We start from the raw sequence: 24,252 nt of genomic DNA, 5'->3' as shown, positions 1-24,252 counted from the left end.
TATCCCCTTTTTATGTGGCAAGTCCGTGGGCATCTGTGAGCCTTTCATTTATCTCTAGCATATGAAAAGGAGCGAGGGGATCTACATAAAATAGTTCAGTAGCATGTTCCTTCTAAACTGATTCTTCTGTGTTAAGGTTTACTGTAGAACTTGCTATGATAATAAGTGAAAGCAGGGAGAAAATCCAGTCTTACTGCTTGCAGAGTGTCTGTTAGTTGTCTTCTAGAGTATATTTTGGAAAATTGTTGTGGTGAATTAGCAAGTTTCACTGTCTAGAGCTACGTGAATAATGTGTGGGAGTCACAAAAGCTTCCCACATAGTTGCGGTAATTCAGTTTAACCCCAACCTGTGGTGTATATACTCTTCCTTCAAGTGACCCCATCTCTTGAAAAGTTTTGATCCTGATTGCCCCTGTTTTCTTTTTCATTCAGGAAAAGAGACAGGTCTATTAACAAAGTTCATTTATACCTTTGAGCGGATCATGGGTGTTTATATCACACAGTGATATCCAATACAGTGCTTTCCCCTGTAGTACGAAAGTGGAGACAAGGAGCAAGCACTTTACAGTGCAATACCCCTAGCATCCTGTGACAGTTCAGTTCACTAGCTCTGCCCCAGTTCATGCTGACTGCATGGCAGGATTGAGACAGAGAACAGCTCTGACTCCACATCTGCATATTTTACAGAACCATTTTGAGCTTTACCACGAGGTATTTGGTAAATTCTTTGACAACTGAGTTTTTGAAGACGGAGATAATTGATAGCAGTACATTGACGTGGTCTTTATTTCAGCTAGCAGCCTTGCACTTAGAGGAAAACCAGCACAAAACAAAACTAGTACATGTCTGAAGATGCACAAAACTGGTGTTTTTGAATACCTATGCTTGTTATGCTTAGCTACCAAAGAAAACAACTTGAATTTTCCTCCCACTTTGGAAGGCTAACAGATTCCATATGTTCTCAAGCAACAGCATTAAGCAGACTAGTTTTGTCCTGAAAATGGTTTATTAACCTACATTATGAATCATGGGTAGAACCAACCTTATTCTCCCAGTTGTTAGCTCTGGAGAAAAGATGGGTTGCAAATAATGAAAGGGTTTAAGTATATTTAATCTCTTGGGATCACATCTTGTTACTGTGACCCATATCTTGGGTTTTGTCACTTTTCTATTCAGCCATGAAGGCTAATGTGATCTCACTATTGCTGTTCTTACATTACATACGTGAAATAACAGATCAAGTTAAAATCCAGAGTAGCCCCTTGAAGTATCTAATATTTTAATAGAAGAAAACAAAACCTAAATAACCTTGACAGGGTTTCGCTAGTTTCAAAGAACAAAAATACAAGCTTACTTAGTTCTTAAACTGTGTGAAGTATAGCCAGTGATGTAAACAGCCTGCAACCAAAAGCTCCTGAAATGATTTCATTGTATACGTCTTCAATGACATCAGTATTTAATCATTGAAGCAATCAATAAACTTGAACTACAAACTGTGCTATAGAACTATGAAACTGGAGATGTGAATGTAGTATTTTGCAGGTGCAGAAGAGAAGGTGACATACAAACATAGAAAGACTAGGTCCATATTGATGTTTTCAACTGTGTTTTGGCTTTCTGTTGGGTGCTTGCCACGCATGTAATGGGGCTGCCGTGTTTCTGTTCCCTGCCTGCATTCTGTGGTCTGCTGCACCATTTGTGCTCCTGCAGTTTATTGTCAAGAGGAGACATGAAGTGTTTCCAGTTTATACAAGGAGCAGGCAATGCACAGTGCCAGGTGGAGTGTTGAAAGAGACATTTGCTGAGTGGAAATGCATACAGCTAGTAATGGTTTTATGGTTATTGCTGACTTTGCAAAGCAGAGTGATTAGCTACCATGAAGCAAAGAAATGAGAATCTTTACTGCAAGCATGAAATCATAAGTGCTTAAAAGGTTTTTCAAAGTGGACCCATTAAGTACAATGGGAGAAAGCTTACACCTAATGCTTTGTACCAGAACTTGCATGTTGTTTGCATATAAAATGTGATTATATTTCTGTGAAGTCTTACGGATATTTCTACTTTAGATAAATGCTATCTGTAACCATTTTGAAATAATAATTTTGCTTAATTACTGCTTTAAGACCAATTTGTCTAGGACCAGCATGGAGGCAGAACCAAGTGTGTAACTTGAAATCCCCTCTCCCCCTGGCTTAAATCTCTTCTGACTTTTTTTTTTATTTATGCAGAGCTTCATAGCAGAGCAGTGGTTGGGAAGTTAACTACTTAAACCACACTCCTAACATTTAGAATATAAACATGAAAGTACATAATATTTCTGACTCTGACTAGCACTGGCAGCATGCTATTATTAGCCTTTCTTCTTGCAGGCTTCATAGATTCTCAGCTCCACAGTCTGGAAAATGCATCCTGCGTGCCTGTTGAAGTAAACGTGGCCATTCAGGTATGGTTTCCTTATGATTACTCTTTTGCCCACTGGACTAGGCTGTTGCTTTTTTTCAGCAGTCCCAAATAATGTGTGGGTTAGTATGAAAGACCAAAAAAAATTTTTTATAACACTTAGTATTATTAAATGAAGCTGTGAAACACCCTTGTATTGCTATATGGTCTGATTATTGTTAATTGTGTGTTGCTTTATTGTCTTGTAAAGGCAGTCTCTGTTTTTTTGAGTCAGGAATGACTATATTTTCTTATGCTATTTCATTATGTATGATGGTATAAGTTTTGAAAAAGAAAGTGGGTATTGGTAATACAGCCAACAGCTGATGATTGACTACAAAACACACTGCACTATTAGTTGTATAACAAGTTGAAGTTAAAAGTAAAGTAGAGTAAAACTGGTTCAGAACTAATAATTAAGTCTCAGAACTTGGAAATCTACACATCCATTTATGTAAAGAGCATAGGAAATCTTTATTACATTTGTAATATATTGTGTGGTAGACCGAGCTTGGCTCCAGCAAATGAAGTTGTTTCAAAAGGAGCAATGTCATTTCAGATATGAAATGCAGAGCTGCTGTTGCGCACATAATGCGCTATGAATGCCGTCTTAAGAAACGGACTTGATGTTGCCGATTATAGAGTGGAATATAATGATTTCACACATTACATGTTGTCAAATCAGAAGCTTCAACTGGCAGATGGAGAGGGGTTTTTGTGTTAAACACCTTACAAGTTCAGCTCATAGAAAGCCTTTTTTTTTTTTTTTGTTTAATCCACTGCCCAGAGGAGTTGCAAAAAGAGAACTGATCTAAGGAAACAGTTTTAAATTTCTTTTCAGAGGTTTGACAGATACAGTAATGAAGGTTTTCAATAGCTTAATGGATTCTGGGATAGAGATTTTCAATGAATGGCTGTTCATGAGCAGTTAATTATCTCATTGCAATCTGGGTCATTGGGAAGATGTGAACACAGTTAACTTTTGTGTTAGTATTGCATTGTAAAAAGGGGAAAGTTGAAGCTGCATCATCTTTAGACTAGCAGTACTGGGGAAGTGACTAAAACCAACTTCTGAGGGAGCAGCGTGCTCCCTTGCTAAAGTCTAATGAGGATACGAAATCGCTATTCTCTAAGTCATATCTAAAAATCCTTGCTCCTCCCCTAATGCTCTTCCTCCCACCAGCCCCAGGCACAGTTACTGCTGCTCCCATCGGGACAAACAGCAGCTCTTTGTTAGCTGCCTTGCCCAGGGCACACCCTGTCCTAGCTTCCCTGTTGCTCCCTTTGCCATCTGTGGATCCTAGAGACCCTGAAAGCTGCCTGATCTCCGAGGTTAATTGATTCAGTCTGTGTTATCTCCAGTACATATGTGGGTAACCTGTAACTTCAGTCCTGCCAACTTAAGTTCTAACATTTAATTTTGTATGGGGAAAGGAACATCCAGTTTCTACCACAGAGCTGTTGTAGGTTTCTTATTAAGAGACTAGTTACTTCTCCAAAGATCCGATCTGTTCTTCAGCATCAAAATTATACATGCTAGAAATTTTGTCTTGGTATTAGGAAGACACTACAAGTACTATGGGCCAGCAAGTCATAAACTGCCCTGACAGAGCTGCAGTGTGCCACTCCTTGCTTCAAAAGCTTGTAGTGTGTTTGAAATACGATACAGTTACTTGGACCACCTTCCAGCTGCCGCAACCAATCTGAGCAAGGGTATCAAAATGGCAAACGAACCTCAGGGGATAAAACTGTGAATGGCATGCTTTGAGGTAAGTGCTGAGTGGTGCCTTTGGTTCCTCATCTGACTGCTGTAGAAGTCATGTGCCTGGGTCGCGAGACCTGGAGCAGGTCAGGTGAGACACCCTGGGTGCTTCTCAGGGAAGACTATCCAGCTTCAAGAAATCTAAAGCGAGAGTGAAAATCATGTGCAGCAGCTGAGTATTGAGGCAAGATAGAAGTCATCCAGCAAAGATATTTTTGGAAGGAGTGTAGAAAAGATGGATGTTGTCCTTTGTTTAGAACCAATGGCTACAGCTAGCAAATGTGGATGGTTGAATACTGTCGTACTTTCCCTCTGTTCATTCCTCCTGTAAGATAACTACTAGTGGATGGTGGGCATGCTAACACCCAGACTGAAGGAGAAATTGCGACTGAAAATAGCAGATTTCAGGACTGCAAGAGTGGTGAAAAATATCTTCCTGGGCAGTTAGATCTGGAAAGTTCTGCTGCAAGTGCCACGAAGGGAAGGATTTGCAAGGCAGTGACTGGAGGAAATGGGGTCATAGGAACAGTTTGACAATTGGAAAAAAGTTGAGAACTTTATTGTGCCAGCTGTAAATGCCTTTTGTTTTCTAGAAGCTATGAAAAATGTTTTCTAACACTATGTGCTGTATGCAATATTAATTAACTCCTGATTTCATGATAAATACGCGCTTATTACTTAAGATAATTAACATTCCTTCTAGTTAGGGCTTTTTATTGAACTTGTTTACAGTGATAAATGAAGACTGTTAAATACCTTAATTTCAAAAGGAAAAAAGGCTCGGGTAGGATAGAAGGGTGTTGGAAACTGTTATAGAAATATGGCTAAAAGGAAGAATCTGTAGCTGCCATGGCTGTAGAGGAAGAGTTTAAATATTTTATGTACAGAAGCATGTTATAGCACAGTTGTAACACATTCTTACCCTCCCCTCCTAGATACCTGATTTAAAATGTAATCTACAGACATGAATATGACAAATATTAGAATTCTGGAAAGAAACAGACCCACACCTTCCATGCAGCACAGGAGTCTTAGGTGGTATCTTTTAGGAAAGGTTTGCAAACTCAATAACCTTTTCTCACTGTAGGACCTGGCTGATTTGTTAATTATGTTTAGTAAGTCATAGAATACCAAGGAAACTTCAGAAACTTTGCAAAATGCTATCTTTCATATTTGGAGAAGAGATGGGGAGTGGAGTGTGAGTGAACCAAATCATTACTGGTTGATTATCATCACCTTAAGTGAGAAAAGTAGATGCTGGTTGTTATGTTCTCTGTGTAACAGGAAAATGGGTAGTCTCAACCCATCAACGGAGTTAACTCTTTACCAGTGGTTCACTTCTGGCTCAGCAGACCAAAGACTGTATTAGTTGGTTTTGTTTGTTTTTTTTTTTTTTTTCATTTTAATCAGAATCAAAGCATCCAGTAGGGAAGTAGGTTTTAGTTAAATACTGTTTTTACTGCTCTACGAATAGAGATAGACAGTAGCTGTAACAGAGTGCTTAATTCAGTAACTTTGTTGTGTAGGTGGACAAGGTAATCGATGACAGTTGAGTAAATGCTACTTCATTAGTGTCAAATTTCCATTTTACTCCCCAGACTTTCAGCTATTTAATGAGTTCTGAGTAGTGGTTTCCTCTTCACATGGGTGATAGCAATTAAATTTGCCAGTAAATGGGAGGCATTCTGGCTGTTTTATCCAAGGACTGAACCCACCTTTTTACATGCTGCTAACTTATATGAGGGAATTTTATGTCCCATCTTATTAAATCACTTATTCTGTCTTCTCCAGTGCTTTCATCTAGCTTGGATATAGCATTAATATTTAAATATCAGTTCAATAGACACATGCATTACTTATCAAAACACTGCAGTTTATTAAAGTAAACCTGCTGTCATTCCAAGTAAAAGTCTTGGGAATGACATGTAGTGCCAGCAGGTGCATTGTTCATTTTCACAGTCAAGTTGAGCTGGTGGTGATACTTCAGGAAGTAAAAACACTTTCTTGATTATATGAATGGAGTATCTTCAGATTTCTGAAAATAAAACATGGCCTGCGTATTAATATGGTCCGAGACCAACAGGCTGTAGGGGTAGCAAAGTGTTCATTTGAGTAATTGGCCCTTCTATGGCTGTTCACTGTGTTTGTATTAACTGTTTCTAGTGTGTCAGGGCAGCTACGTGTGTTAATTGAGATGTCTTTTATTTGCCCACATTGTGAAGATCTAAGTAATAAGTTATCCTTGGTTGTCCAAAAGCAAATCTCATCTTGTATTTGTGGTACTTAAGGCTAAATGTTTGTATAGCTGCTAGTTACCAGCTCATAACGTCCCTCATCATTAGGATAAAAATGAAGAGTATGTGCTTTACCCGGTGCATGCAGAGGATGTGGTCAGAGCTGCTGCACTTTGCAGGATTCCAGCACTCTTCTGAGGCTCCTGCCTCCCAGTCTGCAAGACCAGTGCCCTTACTGTGGAAGCCAGATGTCTTCATCCCTTTTTTTGCAGTGGGCTGCTGCTTTTTCACTGGCTGGTCAAATTCAAAGTTTTGTTTTCCTTTTATTTAGGTGTACATTTGAGAGGACAGTAAGCAAAGGGCTAAACTTTCCTCTGGTGCCCTCCAGTTACTGGTGGCCTTAAAACTTATGTGTTAGCCATCCAACATGAATTAAAAACATACCATTACCCTTTTCTTCTTTCTAGCAGGGCTTTTCATTCCACCTTGCTGCTATTGCTGCTTTATATCTTCTGGGTAGTGGAAATTGTGTTCTCTTCCTCTGTATCTCTTTTTTACTGCCTCCAGTATAAATGGATTTCTCTGTAAGTCTTGGAACACTTTTTAGAGACCTTACATGTAATATACTGTTCTGTATTAGTAATTGTAGGACCTTTTTTTCTCCAAAACTCGTTCTTGAGTACTCAAAAATGTTATCTCCCCACTTGAATGTGTGACTACACCAATGAGTTTTGATATAGGCATATGTGACAGGACACATGGCTTGCTTCCCTGGTGAACTAAGAATATGCCACAGCCCAATGGAAGGGCTCATGTCTGGTCATCTTTTATCAGATGTTGTGATGTTTTTTTACTATGTTGTATTTTCTTTGCTGGATGTAGACTGCAATACGAAAGGTAATCCAAAACCCAGTGTTTACATTATTGCAAAGCCACTTCCAGATTTAGCAAGTAGAAATTACATACACATGGGAACCTACGAATTTCTTCTTCTTTGTAATGTTTTGTTTTGGATTGTTTTGTTTTGTTTTTTTTTCCCTGGAGGTTGGATGTTTTTATGCATAAAGTAATATGCGCATTTAATATATATAAAAATTATTTCATTGTGTATGTACTCAAGTGCAAGACAGCCCTCACTGATAGGAGATTGAATGTGTTTGTGGATGTGTCTACAGCTGTTACCAAGAGAAACATTTGAGTTGTAGCTAATTGTTGCAGCAAACCTCTCTCAGTAATGAGGTATCCACCTCCTTTGGCAGTGAACCTTTCTTGTGCTAAGGAGAGAAAAAAGCAAAAAGAATAATGAGGTGAAGAAAGGAAAATGTCAGGTACTTGCTATTCTTTTAGTAGAGTCAGCACCTTTTAGGAAAATTTCTTCCTGAACTTCTGTTGGAAGGGAATATAGTAAATATAGTAGTTCTGTACCCCTGGAAAAAGTAAAGCTAAAGGAAAAGCTCATCTGTTCTTCTGGATCCTATAGGAATCTTGTAACTAAGAGAGGGATGGTACAATCTTAACAACTGAACAGCTCTGATCTCCAAGTAAGAAACTGGTTCCAGCTTTAGTGTATGTATTAATGTCGCAGTATACCACTGTCTAGGTCAGTAAGTTGCATTGTCATGGGGCATAGCGTGTGTTCTGCTTTTTCTTTTCTTTATTAGACAATACTGAAAATAGTATGGTCAGGCTGGCTTAGACTTCTTGTCATAGTTCCTGACTGGATGCTGAGACCTTGCTCCATGTAGCTCAACCAGGCTGTGTTCTGGCAGTCCAGATGAGGCCAATTTCTTTCTCTGTTGCTGGTATCTCATTATAGGGTTGCTAATTTGACATTTTGTCATGAGAGTCTTTGGCTTATGACTTGCCTTGTGATTGTACCAGCTGCCAGAATGTCCCATGTATTTCTAAAACATGGAACTAAATGAAAATGAAGCAAAAAAAAAATCTAGTGAAACCTGTAAGCTTGTGTGACTTCATGAGCCTAACACTTGGCATAAGCAACTACACTTGTGATCCAGACTGTGTACAGCAATTGCCCCCATTATATTTCCAGGACAGTATTTTAAAAAGTATTGTTTCAAAATAATATACTAAAAAAAAAAACAACAAACCCAACCCTGTGCTGCTTGGGACCCAGGATTCCTTTGCTGTCATTGCAGTGGCATAGCAAAATTATTCAGGCTGCTTGGAAACCAGCCAGGGGTGAGCGTAGGAGAGTAATTGGAATATCTAATAGGGAATTCTGTAAATTGTCTGTGGGTGCAGCTTGGAAGAAGTAGAAGACAGAAAGCAAGTGTATTTTGAGATGGGTGCAATTCTTAAGGTCTGCATGTTTTCTGATCACTCAAAGTCAGTTTTGTATAGACAACTTTTGTTTGCTTTGCAGTGTTTACAGTGTTTCTGAAGAATGCAATTTGCCTTTTTTAATGCTTATGTTAAAGACCATTTGTGATATACTTTCTAGCTTTATTCCAGTTTAAGTTTGTGCAAAAGTTAATTAAACTTCAAGCAGTTTGTGTGTTTACAATTTTGTAGTTAGAGGAATTAAAACCAGTTCAAGTAGATGTCATCCTGTGGTTTAGTTACTTTTGTGTCAGACTGCTGAATGTCACAATTTGAATGTTAATGCATGTATTCTTGTCGTTTTGTAATTTGATATGTAATACTATAGTCAAATAATCTGTCTGTAAGCAGTTAAAATAACCAAAATTTATCTCTTTTGTATCCAATATATCCCTTTCTGTATGTGATGGGGAGAAAAGCAGGTAAAGGTGAGATGAGTAATCCCGCTTCCTGGTACTAGAGAGATCAGCTGGTGGATTATGAGGAGGCTGTTACATAGGCTGAGGAGCAGAAATCCATTTGTCACCTCCAGATGAAAAATGATCAAAGGCTGGAGGTGGAGTTGCAACAAGGGTTTGAAAGTGGTCATTTGAGCTTTGCATCTGTTGCTAAGGACCAACTTGCTGAGATTAGTAGGGTAGGTCAAGTAAAATCTGTCCTCTTGCGCTTAGCAGGGCTAGCGGGAAGTATCTCCTTTCAGCATACTTTTTTTAAACTTGTCTGAATTATGCAGTCATATGTCTGGAATATGCTATAAATCAGATCTGCAGGCTCTCACAGAGAATAAAAGTGCATGCTATTTTGATGACAAGTTTAAAAAAGCATTGGTATTCTAGTATAAGCAGATGAGCTAAAATAGTAGGAAAGTATAGTGTGATAGAAACTGACTGAAAATGGATTGTAATACTTTCTCACAGCTACCATGCTCTGTGCTTTGCTAAGAGAATAAAGCTAAGAAAACGCAGGTTGAGATTAAGTTACATGAATTTTACTGCTCAGACACAGGTTTTATTCTTGTGCAGAACTTTTCTATGTGTTTAACATTGTTTTGTAAGGGTTAGGAAGAGGGGAAATCAACTGAAAAAAGGAAGTGCCTTTGAATTCTAAATTTACAGTGAAGTTGTATGTTAATTGAGGAAAAATTATATGCAGCAGGTCTGCTGATGAGAATGTAAAAGCTGTTATACTTTCTTCAGATGTGACAACGTGAGGATGTGTTGGAAAAGGGAGTAACAGCTGCAAAGCAGCCTTTGTTTAGCAGTCTAGCTGTTGACAAAGATCAGTATCAACTTTTGTCTTTGACAGACTGTGTCTGGTCTATTTGTTTGAGAGCAGCCAAAGAACCTGTTCTCAAAATATGCTTTAAGTACTTATTTGAATAATTGTATTTTGGCTATTACAACTTAACCAGGTATTGGATAGGTAAAAAAAAAAATTCCTATAGTTTGCTCTGTCACACTGCCAGGTAATTTTCTTGAGTGGCCTGAGCTTGTGTTATGAGAAGTAGCAAATGGTTTTGTTTGGCTTGCCTTTGATGTACAATTCCTGATCAGAGTTCATACTTTCCCCTCTTTTACAGTTCACTCAGCTGTGGCATTTCCATATGAACCTTTAAAAGGGAACAGTAGAATGCTTGGTGTGATCAGGGACTTTGCATATAAGCAGGGGGAGTCTGTCAGCCAAAAATATTTTTCAGCTTGCCTTCAATTTCAGATACATTGCAATAGTAAAACAAAGATATAAAGATCCCCCCTAGCCAGGCCTGTACCTGTTAAACAGTCTCCTAGCCTGAAAGACTTGTAGGGGCAGGTAATAGTCTTTATTAGACAAGCTTGCATATTTTGGTATATATATCTTTAGATGTCAAGCAAGTTGAAGGGCTGGTGTGCCTGTCTGCTCTTTCAAACTGTAAAGCTTACTCTAATAGAACATGTTATTTCTGTGGGCTGATTGTGCCTAACCAATTGTCTTACACCATCATGGTTGCTGCAGTTTTTCTGGTTAATGATGATACATGGGTAAAAGTGGCAATTTGAACCTTTCAGTAGCAAAGCGGTTGACAGCCAGTTTTGAATCATCCTGCCAGAGCAGGATATAGTAACGACTGTAGCAAATAAAAAGCCCTGTTGAGCATGTTAGATGTAATACTGTTTCAGGTAAGATGATCTGCTACATGTGTGCAGAATGCTAGGGGTGCAGATGATAGTATGCCTAGTTGTATGGAAACCAAATAAGATGAGATCTTTCAGATTAAGGAGTGAATACAGTATCAGAGGTGTGCTTTCTGCAGGTCTTGCAGAGGGACAACATTTTTAGTATGATATGAGAAGTGAGGTTACGGATCTAAGATGTTTTGTGAAGAGATATTCTGTGAAGTTTATTCTTGGCAAAGTTTGTCCTGCTGTGATACCACAGAAAGCAAAACCAGATATTAGTATAATTCTTGAGTATTACTTGACAGATGGTTGTATCTTAGCGTTGTATCAGAATGATGTTATTTGTTTGACAGTTATTGTTCTCTTAGGAATGCAGGATGGGAAAGGACCTCCCTATTCATCAAGTTTATTTTCATGCTCTTGCAGGCTTTATGTCATACAGTCATAGACATATGGAGTGCTGTCTTAAAAGCAGCTGGGCCTTTTCTCCTCACTGTAATGAAAAGCCTGCTCCAAAGCTAAATCGCCCTAAATATGAGGAAGCTGCTTTTAATGTTCAACCTAAGTTTATTCACCATCAGTTGGTAATAACCAGTTCTTGTGCCAAGATTGCCCTTTTAAATAGTTTTATTATTATTATTTTAGTTATCTCTGTGTGTTTATGCACAGTCCTTGCTTTTCAGCTCAGCTTTACTTTTGCTAGGCTAAGACCAAGTCCTTGCAGTCCTTGCTGCCTTCAGATCTTTGGTTGAAAGGTAGAGCAAACTGGAGGTTTGGGTACTTGGAGACTTCTGCTTTCACACAGCAGGTTTTTCCAGTTCCCTGAGAAGGGTGTGTCTTATTCTTTGTACTACTGCTGATAAAAGAAGTGAATAGTAGCTTCCTTGTTATTGCAGTACACCATCAGAAACATGAAGATAGAAAATTTTGTGGTTTAAACGCTGAGCACTGTGCAAATTTGTTCAAAGAGTAGGGAGTTGCAGTATAGCCTCTAAGTCATGAATACAGGCAGTCCTATGAAAGTGGTGTTGAAAGGCAGGCAGATGTTTGATTGCTTTAAGTGTGTGTGTTCCACTTTGTGTTCTTTTTGTTAGTTCCCCCCCCCGCCCCCAGGCTGTTAAGTGTTCACATCAGTATTTTGTGGCTGATCTGTGCACAGACAAATTCTTTGTGCATTTTTAATAAGATACTGCAAAAATCCGTGATCAAAGATAAGTCAGGCCTATTACAAGGAATAAAAAAAATTGAGTTATGTGTAAATATTTTTCTGACTAATATTGATAGATACTCTCTACTTCTAAGGCTCTTGATAAATCAAAGTACTCTTCAAAGATGTATCCAGTTATTAATGAAATGTAAAAGGTGGCTACATTTTGCAGAATTTAACTACAAAATTAAAAAAAAAAAAGTTTGAAAAAGCTTCAGTGGGAAGACCAGACCTACTTTCTTCATAGTTAAAATCCTAAAGGTAGTTGTGTTGGGGAAAAAATAGAACAAACATTTGACACTGTTTAAAATGCAGTGAAAGGTTTTATATCCCAGGTTTAAGAAAGAACTTAAGCCTTCTAATGTTCAACACCACAGCTCATGAAGACTGGGCTCCTGGCTAAGAAAGTATAGAGGCAGGCACTGAAGGACTATATGCTGGTGAGGTTCTGTTTTCCTGGCTGGAATTCGAAATCTGTAATGTGGAGCGCAGATGCAATGAAACTGGTCAGTAGGAAATCAGGGTGTACCTTAGACATTTATATAACCCTTATATTAATCAGAAAATAAATTCCGTACCACTTTCTGCAGTTTTCTCTTGTGAAGATGCTTTTTATACCTATCTTGCACATAGCAGACTAGCAGCTAATTAGCTTATTAGTCCTTGATTCAATATCCTTCTCAACCTGATGGATCTCAAGCCCACATTTTCCTCTTCTTACAAGAGTGTCATAACCCAGTCATTCATGTTTAGATAAGTGACCTAACCACTAGGCTGCAGATTCAGACTTCTTGCCTACTGTCTTACATCCATCAACAAAAGGGAATTTAAAGCTAATTTTAAACAAATAAAAGATAATTTCTGTGTATGCAGGCTATGCTGGGAGACCCAACTATGAATATACTTGCAAATCTCTTTTGTTCCTAAGTGACGGCATAACACTTGCGCAAAAAAATGCCTTCTCCAGATGAAGAAGGCAATATTACAGAAAATGGGAGATCTTAGAAGGGGATAGCCTAGTTGGTAAACTTTATTGGCTGTTAAACTTCCAAAGTATTAGAAAAAAAAATAAACTTGCTGTGCATATTTCCATATTGCTTGCTTCCTGTGTGACAGCCCTTAAAATTTGTCCTTCTTCCTGGGCCAAGTTATAAAAGAATGAAATTTAGCCAACTTTGGCTCTTTGCGAGTGAGTTACCTTAAAAGTGGAAAAAAAATTGTGAAAGACTTTGTTGAATGAAACAATGAAAATAATCATATTAACCGTTGCTTTTAGCTACAGGGTGCTGATCTGCAGGGTTTCACAGTGTGGGCCTGTGGTTGCCTTCACACCTCAATGACTTCTTTAGATACAGAGTGCTATAATGTAGCAATAATGAAAAATATGTTGAATATTGGTATGATTGCACCCTTTTGGGATTGGCTGTAAAGCCCAAGGAAAATATGCATACATGGAGGACCACTGTGGGATTTGGTTTTGTGCCCTGTCTTGTCTGGAATATGAGGTAAGTGCAGACCATACATCTAATCTGCAAGACATCTTACCTTAAAGTGGTTTAGTTTTCATAGCTGGCACAGTTCAGCACAAGGAGCACATGTGCAGTGTCTTAGATACTTCAGCACGTTAGCTTCTGCCAAATTTAACTCATGTTTCCAAATATAATATTATGCTTATGTCCTATCCTCTCTTTGGCACTGAATTCAAACAGCACCTGTTAAGAGTAAATGAAATTACTGTGATGCTGAGGATAAAGAGGTTTTGGTGAAAGAAAATTAGATATGAGACTTAGATTTCCTGCCTAATTAAATATTTCAAGTGGAGGTATTCTACTTCAGTTTTATTTAGAAGTCAGAAAGCAATATTATAATGTTAGCACATGCCTTTTAGTAAAATCTTCTTTCATGGGCTGGTATTTACTGACATTCAGTTCAGATGCTTCTAACTAATAACCTGAAACACACTCGAACATCACTTTTTTTGCTGGAAGATAAGTGTTTTTTTTCCAGAAGCTTGTAATTTCTCTGCATGTTGGCTGATTCTCATTTGTGTTTAAATCAGTTTTAACACAGTTGTGCAGCTTATTGGTATTCCTCTAGAGTTTGCCAGCTGAAGAATAGCAGCCATAACGATGAACATTAGGCTAAGGCTTATGTTACATAGCCAACAATCATTTGTTCTGGTGTGCTGCAGTAAAAAGGTAAAACAAAAATTTCTTGCTGCTTCAACCAGTGAACATTACTGAGTTTGCTGAGTTGAGTACTGCTTTTGGACAGCATTGGAACTACTAAAAGCAGTGAACATCTGTTCCGTGAATGCTACTGCTATAGGCAATGTAGGGTAATGGTATAGGTGCATAACTGGTTTTCTAACATCATAGCTGTCTTTTCAGAATATTGTTTCAAAATAATGTGTTTTCTTTAAGACTGAAAAATAGCTTGGGGGGGTGGGAATCTGCTCTGGTGTCTAACTGAATTTCTCTGAAGAGTGGTAGATAAAGGACCGTCTAAGCACTGTTCTGTTTCTAATGGGAAGAAAAAAGTGTGGGGCGAAGGAGATGACAGTACCCTTACCAGAATCTAGGCAAGGAGATTACTGGGGAAAGGAATCTTCTGTGTTGCTGCTCAAAATGTGTGGCGTGCAGCTCATTGGATGGGAAAGGAGGAGCTGATGGTTGTCAAGAGCTAAGAGACCCAAAGGGTAGTAAAGAAGTTGGGTGGTGTTTGCCTTGCACTGAGAAATGTGATTAACATGACAGGTCCTCTAACAGGTTGGTTGTGGAGGATGTTGTCTGTGGAGAACTGAGATGATGGGGGAGAGCCAATTGTGTTACTTAAGAGATGAAGGTATTGAACTGTAGATAAGGATAATGAAAAACTCTTGAAAGTATCAGAATAGGAGTTAGAGAGCTGGTGATTTTAGTTAACAGAACATTGTTTTAGAAGTTCTTGTGAATGTGTATTGCTTTCATTGGAATCAGTGGAGTAGAAGAGATCTGTCTTTCCCAAATTTGTGATTATAGAGGTACCTTTCTTGCTTTCATTGAAAACTAGGCTTACTTCAATTTGATTTACTTCTGCATAGTTCAGATGTCAGTCCAAACTTAGAAGCTACAGAGGCATTCTGCCTAATAAATCATTCCTTGAAAGTAACAGCACTAATACTATTTTTTTAATTGAAATAGATCATTCTAGACAAGTTTGTATTTTAAGATTGGTTTAATGGAAGGGCTTCCTTTTCCTATTTTTTTTTTTTTCCAGTTGCTCACTTACTAGAGACAATAGCAGATGAAAGTATTGTATTAGTTGATATGTTGGGATACAGAAAAAGATGAGAAGGTAATGAGTTCTAGTTTGATTTGAGGGAAATAAAATCCCTTGTTTTTTACTAACCATATTGTAGAGTTCAGTAAGAAGCTAAAAAGATGATGATGATTATTTTGTGCACAAAATTAAGTTCAAGTTAGGCTGATTTATTTGTGCCTTGTTTTCCTGGGTCAACACTAACTTTCACATTTTTATATGTTTTCAATGCACATTGTGCAAGACTGGTTTTTCTACATTGCTGTCTTGCTTCAAATTAATTCTTCGGACATACAGTCAGTCACCAAAACTGTGATTATATCGATTACAAAAACATAAAGTACATTTGTCATTGGTTGCAACGTCTGAATATATATTGTCAACTTTAATAAAAAATGCTATTGATAAATTGCATTGGGAAGTTTTCAAGTAAATAACTGGAAACTCTTAACTTGTAATTGTAAAAAGCACATTACTTTCTTTCTTGAATAATACAATTCATACCGTAATTTTATCAACATTTCTAAAATTCCTCTTAAATTCTTTCTTGATTTTCTGTGAATGATGCTATTATTCTGTGTCTCACTTGAGCTCATAAACAGGAAAATGTTTTCCAAATTCAGCATCATATCAAGGCTATATGTAAGTCTTAGTCATTTCAAATCCTGTAATAATAGCTATAAGATATATTCTTTCATACAGATTTAAACATTGAAAAGACTTTGGATCGCATAATCTCCTTTGTCAAATACTGCAATATTCTTCTCCTTGTAATACATAGCATCTAGTAATGCTTCTCTTTGCAACACAATCTTGCTGCAAAGATTTTGCAAGGCTGTTGCTTGTACCATGTAATTCTTGTTTCTTCTGCAGCATTCCTCTTTCTTACAGAGTTATATACAAGGTACCAGACTTCCCTTCAAAGTCCTTTCATTGTCTATCCTGCCTGTTACTAACTCACCAACAATATACTGATGTGTAGGGATACACCTCTAGTCAGCCCTTAATGACTGCCTTAAATCTTCATATGTATGTCTTGAAGCTTTCCCTCATACTGCTCTGAGGCATGTGTTCCTGAGATGTAAGTAAACTGAATGCATTTCTTTTGATAGTCCTTATTTTTTCTTTCACCCTTTCTACATGTCAAAAGACCTTGATGAAGGCAAGGCAGGTAGTGTTCTTAAACCAGAAGGCAAGCTTGACTCCAGCTTAATGGTGGCCTTGTGTTCTACAGTGGAGTGCTGAGGGAAGACCTCTACATCTTTCCAAAGCATCTGTGTTATATAGGGGTCCCAGAGTTGTCACATAGCTGGATGGTTGCTTTCTAAGCACTTGGAGATCACAGGTATTTGGATTACAAGTAATGTTGCACTGTTACTTTTAGGGTATGTACCTTAATTTCATAGTTAAAACACTTCTAGCTTTTCAAAGGTGAGCACGTTGTAGTTTGTTAGCCTGGAACAAGAAGTTTTTCGTACTTGCAGGATCTGAAGTCAGAGGCTGCAGTATTACAGATGCTAAGGGCTTAAGAATGTGAATGTTTTCTTATGTAAAATGTAATTACTTTAGCAATACAACTCCCAAATCTAAATTAAATTCCTCTTTTCAAACAGTCAAGTTGATCAGGTGTGAAGAAAATATGTGAGGCTATAATCCTACTAGAAGCTATATAAGGTCCAAGGAACATGAACAAAAGTCATGAGTTTTCCAATTTGTATTTTAGCAGTCATATAAACAATAATCTGGTTCTTTTTTTTATTATTTTTTATTTATGTAGGAATTGGTCACAAATTTAACATAAGTAAGTGTGTAGGACAGATGAAGGAAGATGCATCTAGAGAAAGGCAGATTAGTCATGTTTCTGTGCCTCTGCAAATAGATTTGCAAAGATGAGGTGTTTCCGTTCAAACCGAAGTTAAAATGGATATAAGTGCATGTGCAGACTTTTGCATCATGATGTCTGTGTATTAATAGAATTCGGAGAAAAGAAGGCAAACTTAATTTGCTAATTCTAGTGAATAGTTGTATTCAGCTTCCCATTGAGTAATCACAGAAGGCATTTTTCATTTTAATGAGCATTCTGAATTCTTTCTCTCTTGTTTTTCTCTGTTTTCCATTAGATAGTTTCTGTCTTAAGTGTGTTTCTTAGCACTTTCATCAATATTGTATTTATTTCTAGATCAATTAAGAAGTGATTCCAGTGTGTAATTTATAATGATTAGCTTAAGGAGGTGTTGAATTTGGAAGACTTTATTATGTGATGGAGAGTAGTGGTTTAATGTGTGAACTTGTTAACTCCTTCTTTCCTAACAGGAAAATGAAATCTTCTCTAGCAAAAACATTTTACAGAAAGTATCAAATGGTAGCCCTAGGGTTTTAAGTTAGTTAGGTATTATGTGTGTCAAAACTTACTTTGTTTCAAAATAACAATTTCCTTGTTATTCCATGAATAAAAAGTGCTCTGGGAAGATAGCTTTTTGTAATAAATCATCTTGGTTGTTGCATTCTAGAATGTTCACAAGCTGCAGGTGGGGATTTCTCATTTTCTTTGCCATGTTCAACAGACCTGCCAGCGAAAACAGACTTGCACATCTATGCTGAAATATAATATCAAAATATTATTATGTTTATTTCATAGCTGATGACTGATTATGACAACTTGTATGTTGTTCACATTATGGTTTTTCTGACTGTGACTACTTTCATATGCAGTTTGGAGTTACTGTTCTTGGCACAGCTACGCTTTCTCTCATCCTGCTGTAAAAGATTGTTTCGCTTTTATCTGGGATAAGCATAGAAAAATGTTGTGTATATGCATGCGTTAGGCTTTGCAAACATTGCTTTCTTTTAACATATATTGCTATGAAAGCAGCTTTTAAAATTGTACTATGAAGAAAAAGGCCCAGTTTTGAGGTTTGGATGGCAAGAAATAGCTTGGCTTAAAAATGTTAGACCAGGAAGGTAACTCTGCAGTAGGGTGGTGAAGCTAATTCCCTAATCAAGAAAGACAAAAGACATGTAGCATTTTGTAATCAGAAGTAGAGCATGTGTCCCTGTTCCATCCCCCAGAACAAGTCATGTGATGTGATGATGGATGTTGAATTTTGTGACCCAGTTATTGTGTATGGGCCCTGACTCCTTATGTATATGCTGAAATCCTGGGAAGTTCCGGACCTTCTGTAGAGACACAAAGGAAACAGAAAAACCCACAGCCTGTTTGTAATATCCTGGGCAAAATTATTTCTTCCCAAAATTTTGTGAATGCTTGGACATTTGCTGCTTTTTGGGACTGGTGTAATTCTAAATCTCCTAGGATACTTAGCCACTGTAATGAAAAGAGGGAACATAAGAAATATGAAATGGCTTCCCCGTTAAAAGAGGAAAAAGAAGTAAAGAAACTAATTTTTTATTTGGAAAAAGAGGTGCTTGCAGGAAGATGTGAAAGATAATTACAAATGGTGGAAGGAAATTAATAGGAAATGATTTATTTGCTGTTTATGAGAATTTGCAGTACCAAGTACAATGCAGAAAAATGCTTTAAGCTTGGCATAACTTATAGCACTTATTTTCACAAGATACTGGAAAGAGTCGAAACAAAAAAATGAGCTCAGCCAGGAACTTTACAAATATATTGGTATTGCCAGTGATAGTCCCGAGTCACTCTGAGTCAAATGAATGCTGTGCTGCTGGTTGCTGGGGGAAGAAGTAATATTTTTTGGCGTGTTATCTTCAGAGTATATTAGATATTCCTTTCTGGCTTTTCTGAAGGTAGGGTTCTCTCTATATGGGGCTTGACTCTGGCTAAGTGTTGAAGGGCTTGGGGGTTTTTTTAGGTATTATTTTTGTCCCTTATATGAAGTTGGCTGGAGAGTGGCAAGGTGGTGTCAGGCTTTTGCTAGCGATGGAAGAATGTGGGTTAGTGGGCTTGGGTAATCTAACAGTTTTAGATTATCAGTGGCTTGCTTTCATGTTAAGGGCATAAAGCTAACTTTCAGGCTGTGTATGTGTTATTTACAGGTAGATCAGAAAGCAGCAAAACTAAGAGTAGTGGCATTGCAGATGCATTCTGGATTAATAGAAGCCTAACATAACTGACTAAAAATAGTTCTAAACATCTATAATTTTATATTAAACTAGAAATTGGGTACTTCCCAGGTGTTTACTTCTCTTACCCTCCTTTTCCATATAGTGTCACATAGAAGTAGTATAAGAATGATTAAGAGAAAACATTTCCACAGTTGACATGGAATGGACGAGTCTGCTATCCCTTGGTTTCAGTTTGTCCTAGTAGGACTGAAGAGGCAGCTGTAGTGTGCAAGGTGATGACAAGGTTTTGCTCAGATCTTCCTACTGTACACACCCTGTTCTGGGAATTGGGACAGTGCTCAGGAAAGACTGGTAATGGTTGTTTCATTAGTTGTGGTTCAGACTTGATGGTGGCTAATGGGCGCTGCCTAAACAGACAGTGTGAGTGTCTTAAACTCTCTAAAATAATACTTTGTTAAAAGAAATTTTAATTCTACATGTCAATTACACCCCTGATTGTGAAATATTAACTTGTCCCAAACGACAGCTGAGTCGCTTTATACAACCAAATATAACTACATAGAGGAAAACATTTAGAAATTGTAAAGAAGGCTGATGGGATGATTGCCCTTTTGAAGATCTCAGCAGAATATTTTGTGATGCTTCTGTCAACTGTTAAAGCAAAGCTTGTTATGTCGTTACCTGAATTAGGTGAAATACAGGAGATTGGGACAGCTGTTTCTAGGGTACTAAGGAAAATTGTAGCCCTCAAGATAATGGAATATGCCTGTGTGTTAAAGACTTATTGAGCCAAGGAGTATTTAAATGCCTGTAATAGCAGCGAGAGGAGAGACTCCTGTTGAATAATTAATATTTGGATCTATTATATAAGGATGACTGTTCAGCATGTAAAATGAGTATTTGGTTTTGAGGGTACTTCAGATTGTCCTACAATAAAGCCATCATATTGTTACTGAGTAGCCTGTCCTCAGTATAATATAGGCATCTTTTTTTGCAGCTGCATTCTGAACTTCCTGATTCTGCAGAAAGGTTGCCTTAGAGAGGGGGGGCACCTTGTTTGTGACAAATCAACTACTAGTACTGGATTCAGTTGTGCTTCAATTCTGCTGTAATTTCAAAATGAGATAAAATTGCAGCGGAGCGTATGAATGTGGTTGAAGTTGGCAGCAAAAAGGCACACAGTGATTCTATTCATGTCAGGTATATTCTGATAACTGGAAAATACTATATTTAATTTCTTTTCTGGGGCAAGGTAGCAAGATGTTAGTCCTTATTTGCCATGACTTTAGAGAATTATTTTAAATGGTGCTTTAGGGAAGATGTAACACGCAACCCAGTTATTTTGGGTATTGTCTATCAGTGCATTTGGGATTTGTAGACTTCTCTGTCCCATGTTTATATAAGTAGTCTGATCCTGTCTTTGAGTTGTAAACTGATCTCTCTGCTCTCTACTTATGAAACTGGAAGTAATACCTTTTTTTTTCTTTCACTGTTAAGCTTGAAAATATTTTCAGAAGTGGATAATTTCACTCCTCTCAGGCTGACAAGCTTCTTACTTAACATCAGAAATTTACTGGGAATCAAAATATTTTCATATGCCTCTTTAAAGTGAGGAGTGAGCAAGTATCTTTTCCTTCCTTTTTAGAGAACTTGGGTTTCTGCTCTCTGATATCAAAATACGGAAATTCTAGGTTGAGTGGAAACTTGAAGCAGGTCATGATTTTGTCTCTTCATTACACTCTGATAATTTAAAAATTTATTTCTTGTTTAGATCATGTGAACTTGCTGAACACAATAAGCCATTTTGGGTCCTTAAAAGGTTCATGGTAGGGTATTCCAAAAGCACTTATAACCAGGGTACTACTTAGTCTTACGACTTCGAAGTTTCTGTTGTGAATTCCCATCCTGTGATTGGAATGGGGACTGCAGCAGGATTCGTGGGGGAGGTTCTGCTTCTGTGTTCATTACATGGTTCCATCGGGTGAATTAAAAAGCTTTTGAAATAATAGTATTAGAGCTCTGAAATACATGCAGTTTCTCAACATCTTCCTGTGTGGTGTTTCCTTCGATGTGTAAATCCAGTGTTGCTCCCTCAGGTCATCATTAACTTGTTTGTGTACTTGGATTAACTAACTTGGCATCCTTCCAGCGCCTTACTGCAGATTAATAAGACGGCAAGTTTCACCTTGTTTTTCTTGGTCCTTTCATAACTTTACATGTGACTTTCTTTTTGCTGATTGCCGGTGACTTGTTTTTTCTGATCTGGTCTTTTAAAAAAAAGACATACAGTTTCTTGAAAGTGGGGAGCATGTTGTGTACTGACAACTAAGACAGTACCTTCATGGCACATAAACAAATCTGCTTCTAGAGCTTCCTATCCCTGTGGTGTTAGGCTGATTTGTGAATTCTCTGCTGGAAAGGGGGGGGGGGGGGGAGGATCTGCAAAAGAAAAAGTTGGCATTGTTTTCATTCAGTTTGTTGAGGTTCTGCTTTCTAGTGCAAGGAGAGCTGTGGAGACTGAGGGGTTTACACAAAACAAGGCTTGAAATATCTGTGTATTGTTTAGCAGCAGGTTACAGAAATTCTGCCTTCTTATGTTTCAGATTAACTGTATTTCTCTTTCCACTCTTTCCACTAAGCTAGTTTTGCATCCATGGCCTGCCAAATATCAGTGAGCTTAGAAGGTCTTTGAGGTTATACAGCTGAGCTGGTAGTGCTGGTTTTCCTGCAATCCAAGCGTAGTGCCCTCTTGCTGTGGTCTGTTTGGTGGTGGCAAATACCTGCTGCCAGTTACTGTAAGCTGTAGTGGCAAAGATTTGTGCAATGTTTCAGAAAGCTCTGGTCTATTCAGCTAATAAACCATGTAGGTGTTGATGATGATTAGTCAGGATAATGTATGTAGGTTTTGTATGAAGACTGTGGAAAACTATTTCTTCACACCCAAATTCAAAGGAATATCACTAAAATTGTTGTCAGGTATGCTAAAATTCAGCAGTTTTAAGATTTGCCCTTACAGCTTAATTTATTTCTTTTAGTCTTAAATGTTTTGATGCGCCTATATGATGCAATGTACTCTTTGAACAGATGCCTCCCTCTAAGTTATTGTTGAAGTTGTATGATTTATAGCTGTTCTAAAGGTTGTGGGAAAAGGAAGATCCAGGTGTTAAGGCAGCAGATAACTGGAATGGAGAATTAGATCACATTCTGCTTCTGCAGCTGAGTTGTAAGTTTAATCACATTTTAATTGTTTCTAGGTAATGTAAAACTTTTCAAGAGATGCTGCTAAAAACTTGAGTCTTAGGAAGCTGGCTTGCAAAAGTCCTCTCTGCTCAGCAGAGCTTCAAGTTAGTCGTAACTATGCTGTTCCACATATAGGGCTTTATAAAAATGCCCATAAATACCAGAGCATCTCAAAAGGGCAGTACAGATTAATCAGTACCCATGACCTAAGCCCATCTGTGCCTTCTCTTTGAATTTGGGATTTAAGTACAGTGTTCTCTTGAATATTTTGAAAATGTGTGGAAAATGTAAAACAACAGTATACTGCAAAGCATTTATTTAACTTAAATTGTTTTCTAATAACCAGATTTAACAAAAAATTATGTAAAAATATGGAAATTTGTTTTGAAGTAAATCCTAATTTTATTTCCCTGGAATGTTTTAGCTTGTTCTGAAGACATTCATTCCTGCTAGTTAACACCACTAACAAGGCTATACAACGTACTTCTGTACATTTTTATTTAAGCAGATCAGTAGTGTAACATTAATTTTCTTTTTTTTCTTTACTGCTAAAAATAATGTGAAACTGTTAATAGGAAAAATACTATATTAAAAATGTTTCCACCAATTACCCAGTAAGTAATTGCTAAATTGAAAATATAATGAATGTAATCAATAATTTTATATATAAATTATAATTCAAGTATGCATTCCTATGGGAACACTTAGCAAGTATATATGTAAACACTTTCATTACAAAAAGTGAAACATTCATCTCCCTGGTATTTTAAAGGAATGTATCTAATTTATTATTTTTTGAGAAAGTAGAGTAAGCAAATCTTTCTGTCATGCTCACTTTTTCATTTGTATATAGGAAAATGAAAACAAGCATTCCTATATTCGAGTTCCTGTTTGGTCACTTAGATTTTAGAGTAGTTATTGAACTGGTTCAGTAACTTAAAATAAATGAAATATTCTGTGCATATGTAAAAAGGCTGTTGGTAATCCAGTGTAATACTCCAGAAAAATCTGTCCATTGGAGCATACTTAATTTTGTTAGACTTTGAAATTTAGACTGTATGAATACTTTTATAGATTTTTTTTTTTTGGTCAGTTTGGGCTGTGACTAGGAACTTGTAATATCAAGTGTCTCTTTGAAATGCCCTTATTTTTAGGTTATTTTTTTTTTAAGTGAGAATTAACTTTTATAATGTTTTGATATTTTGTGGTATATTGAGCAAGTGCTGTGGAAATGCAGAAGAAAGAAAAGATCTTGTATTCAGTGCAGTGTTTGGAGGGATTGTAGCAAATAAGGCAAATATGTCAGATGGTAAGGAGGAATTGAATACTTAGCATGATTTGTTCTGTACAAAGAGTGAGATGGGGTACAGTTTGGAGAGTGGAAAGGGAGGAAGAGTGATTATTTAAGACTGCAGAAAAAATGGGCTTAGATATGGGGTAATTCCAGTCCTAGCAGTGAACATAGAATCATAGAACCATAGCTAGGCTGGAAAAGACCTTTAAGATCATCAAGTCCAACTGTTC

At 37.4% G+C, this 24,252-nt stretch overlaps 1 protein-coding gene across 2 annotated transcripts in view; it reads left to right on the top strand.

Moving 5' to 3' along the window:
- Positions 1–2,365: 2,365 nt before the first annotated feature.
- Positions 2,366–24,252, top strand: part of MPP7 (MAGUK p55 scaffold protein 7) — a 154,725-nt gene continuing 132,838 nt past the window's right edge. For both annotated transcript variants that reach the window (XM_057432898.1, XM_057432897.1), the window contains exon 1: positions 2,366–2,443. The gene's annotated coding sequence lies outside the window, so the exon portion shown is untranslated. The remainder of the gene's footprint in view (positions 2,444–24,252) is intronic.

The sequence above is a fragment of the Pezoporus wallicus genome, unplaced genomic scaffold (genome assembly GCF_028554395.1).
Source record: "Pezoporus wallicus isolate ANWC-B61680 ecotype Strahan unplaced genomic scaffold, APGP_CSIRO_Pwel_v1 scaffold_2584, whole genome shotgun sequence".
NCBI classification, from domain to species: domain Eukaryota; kingdom Metazoa; phylum Chordata; class Aves; order Psittaciformes; family Psittacidae; genus Pezoporus; species Pezoporus wallicus.
The sequence above is the reverse complement of the archived record's forward strand: the minus strand, read 5'-3'. Positions and strand labels throughout refer to the sequence as shown.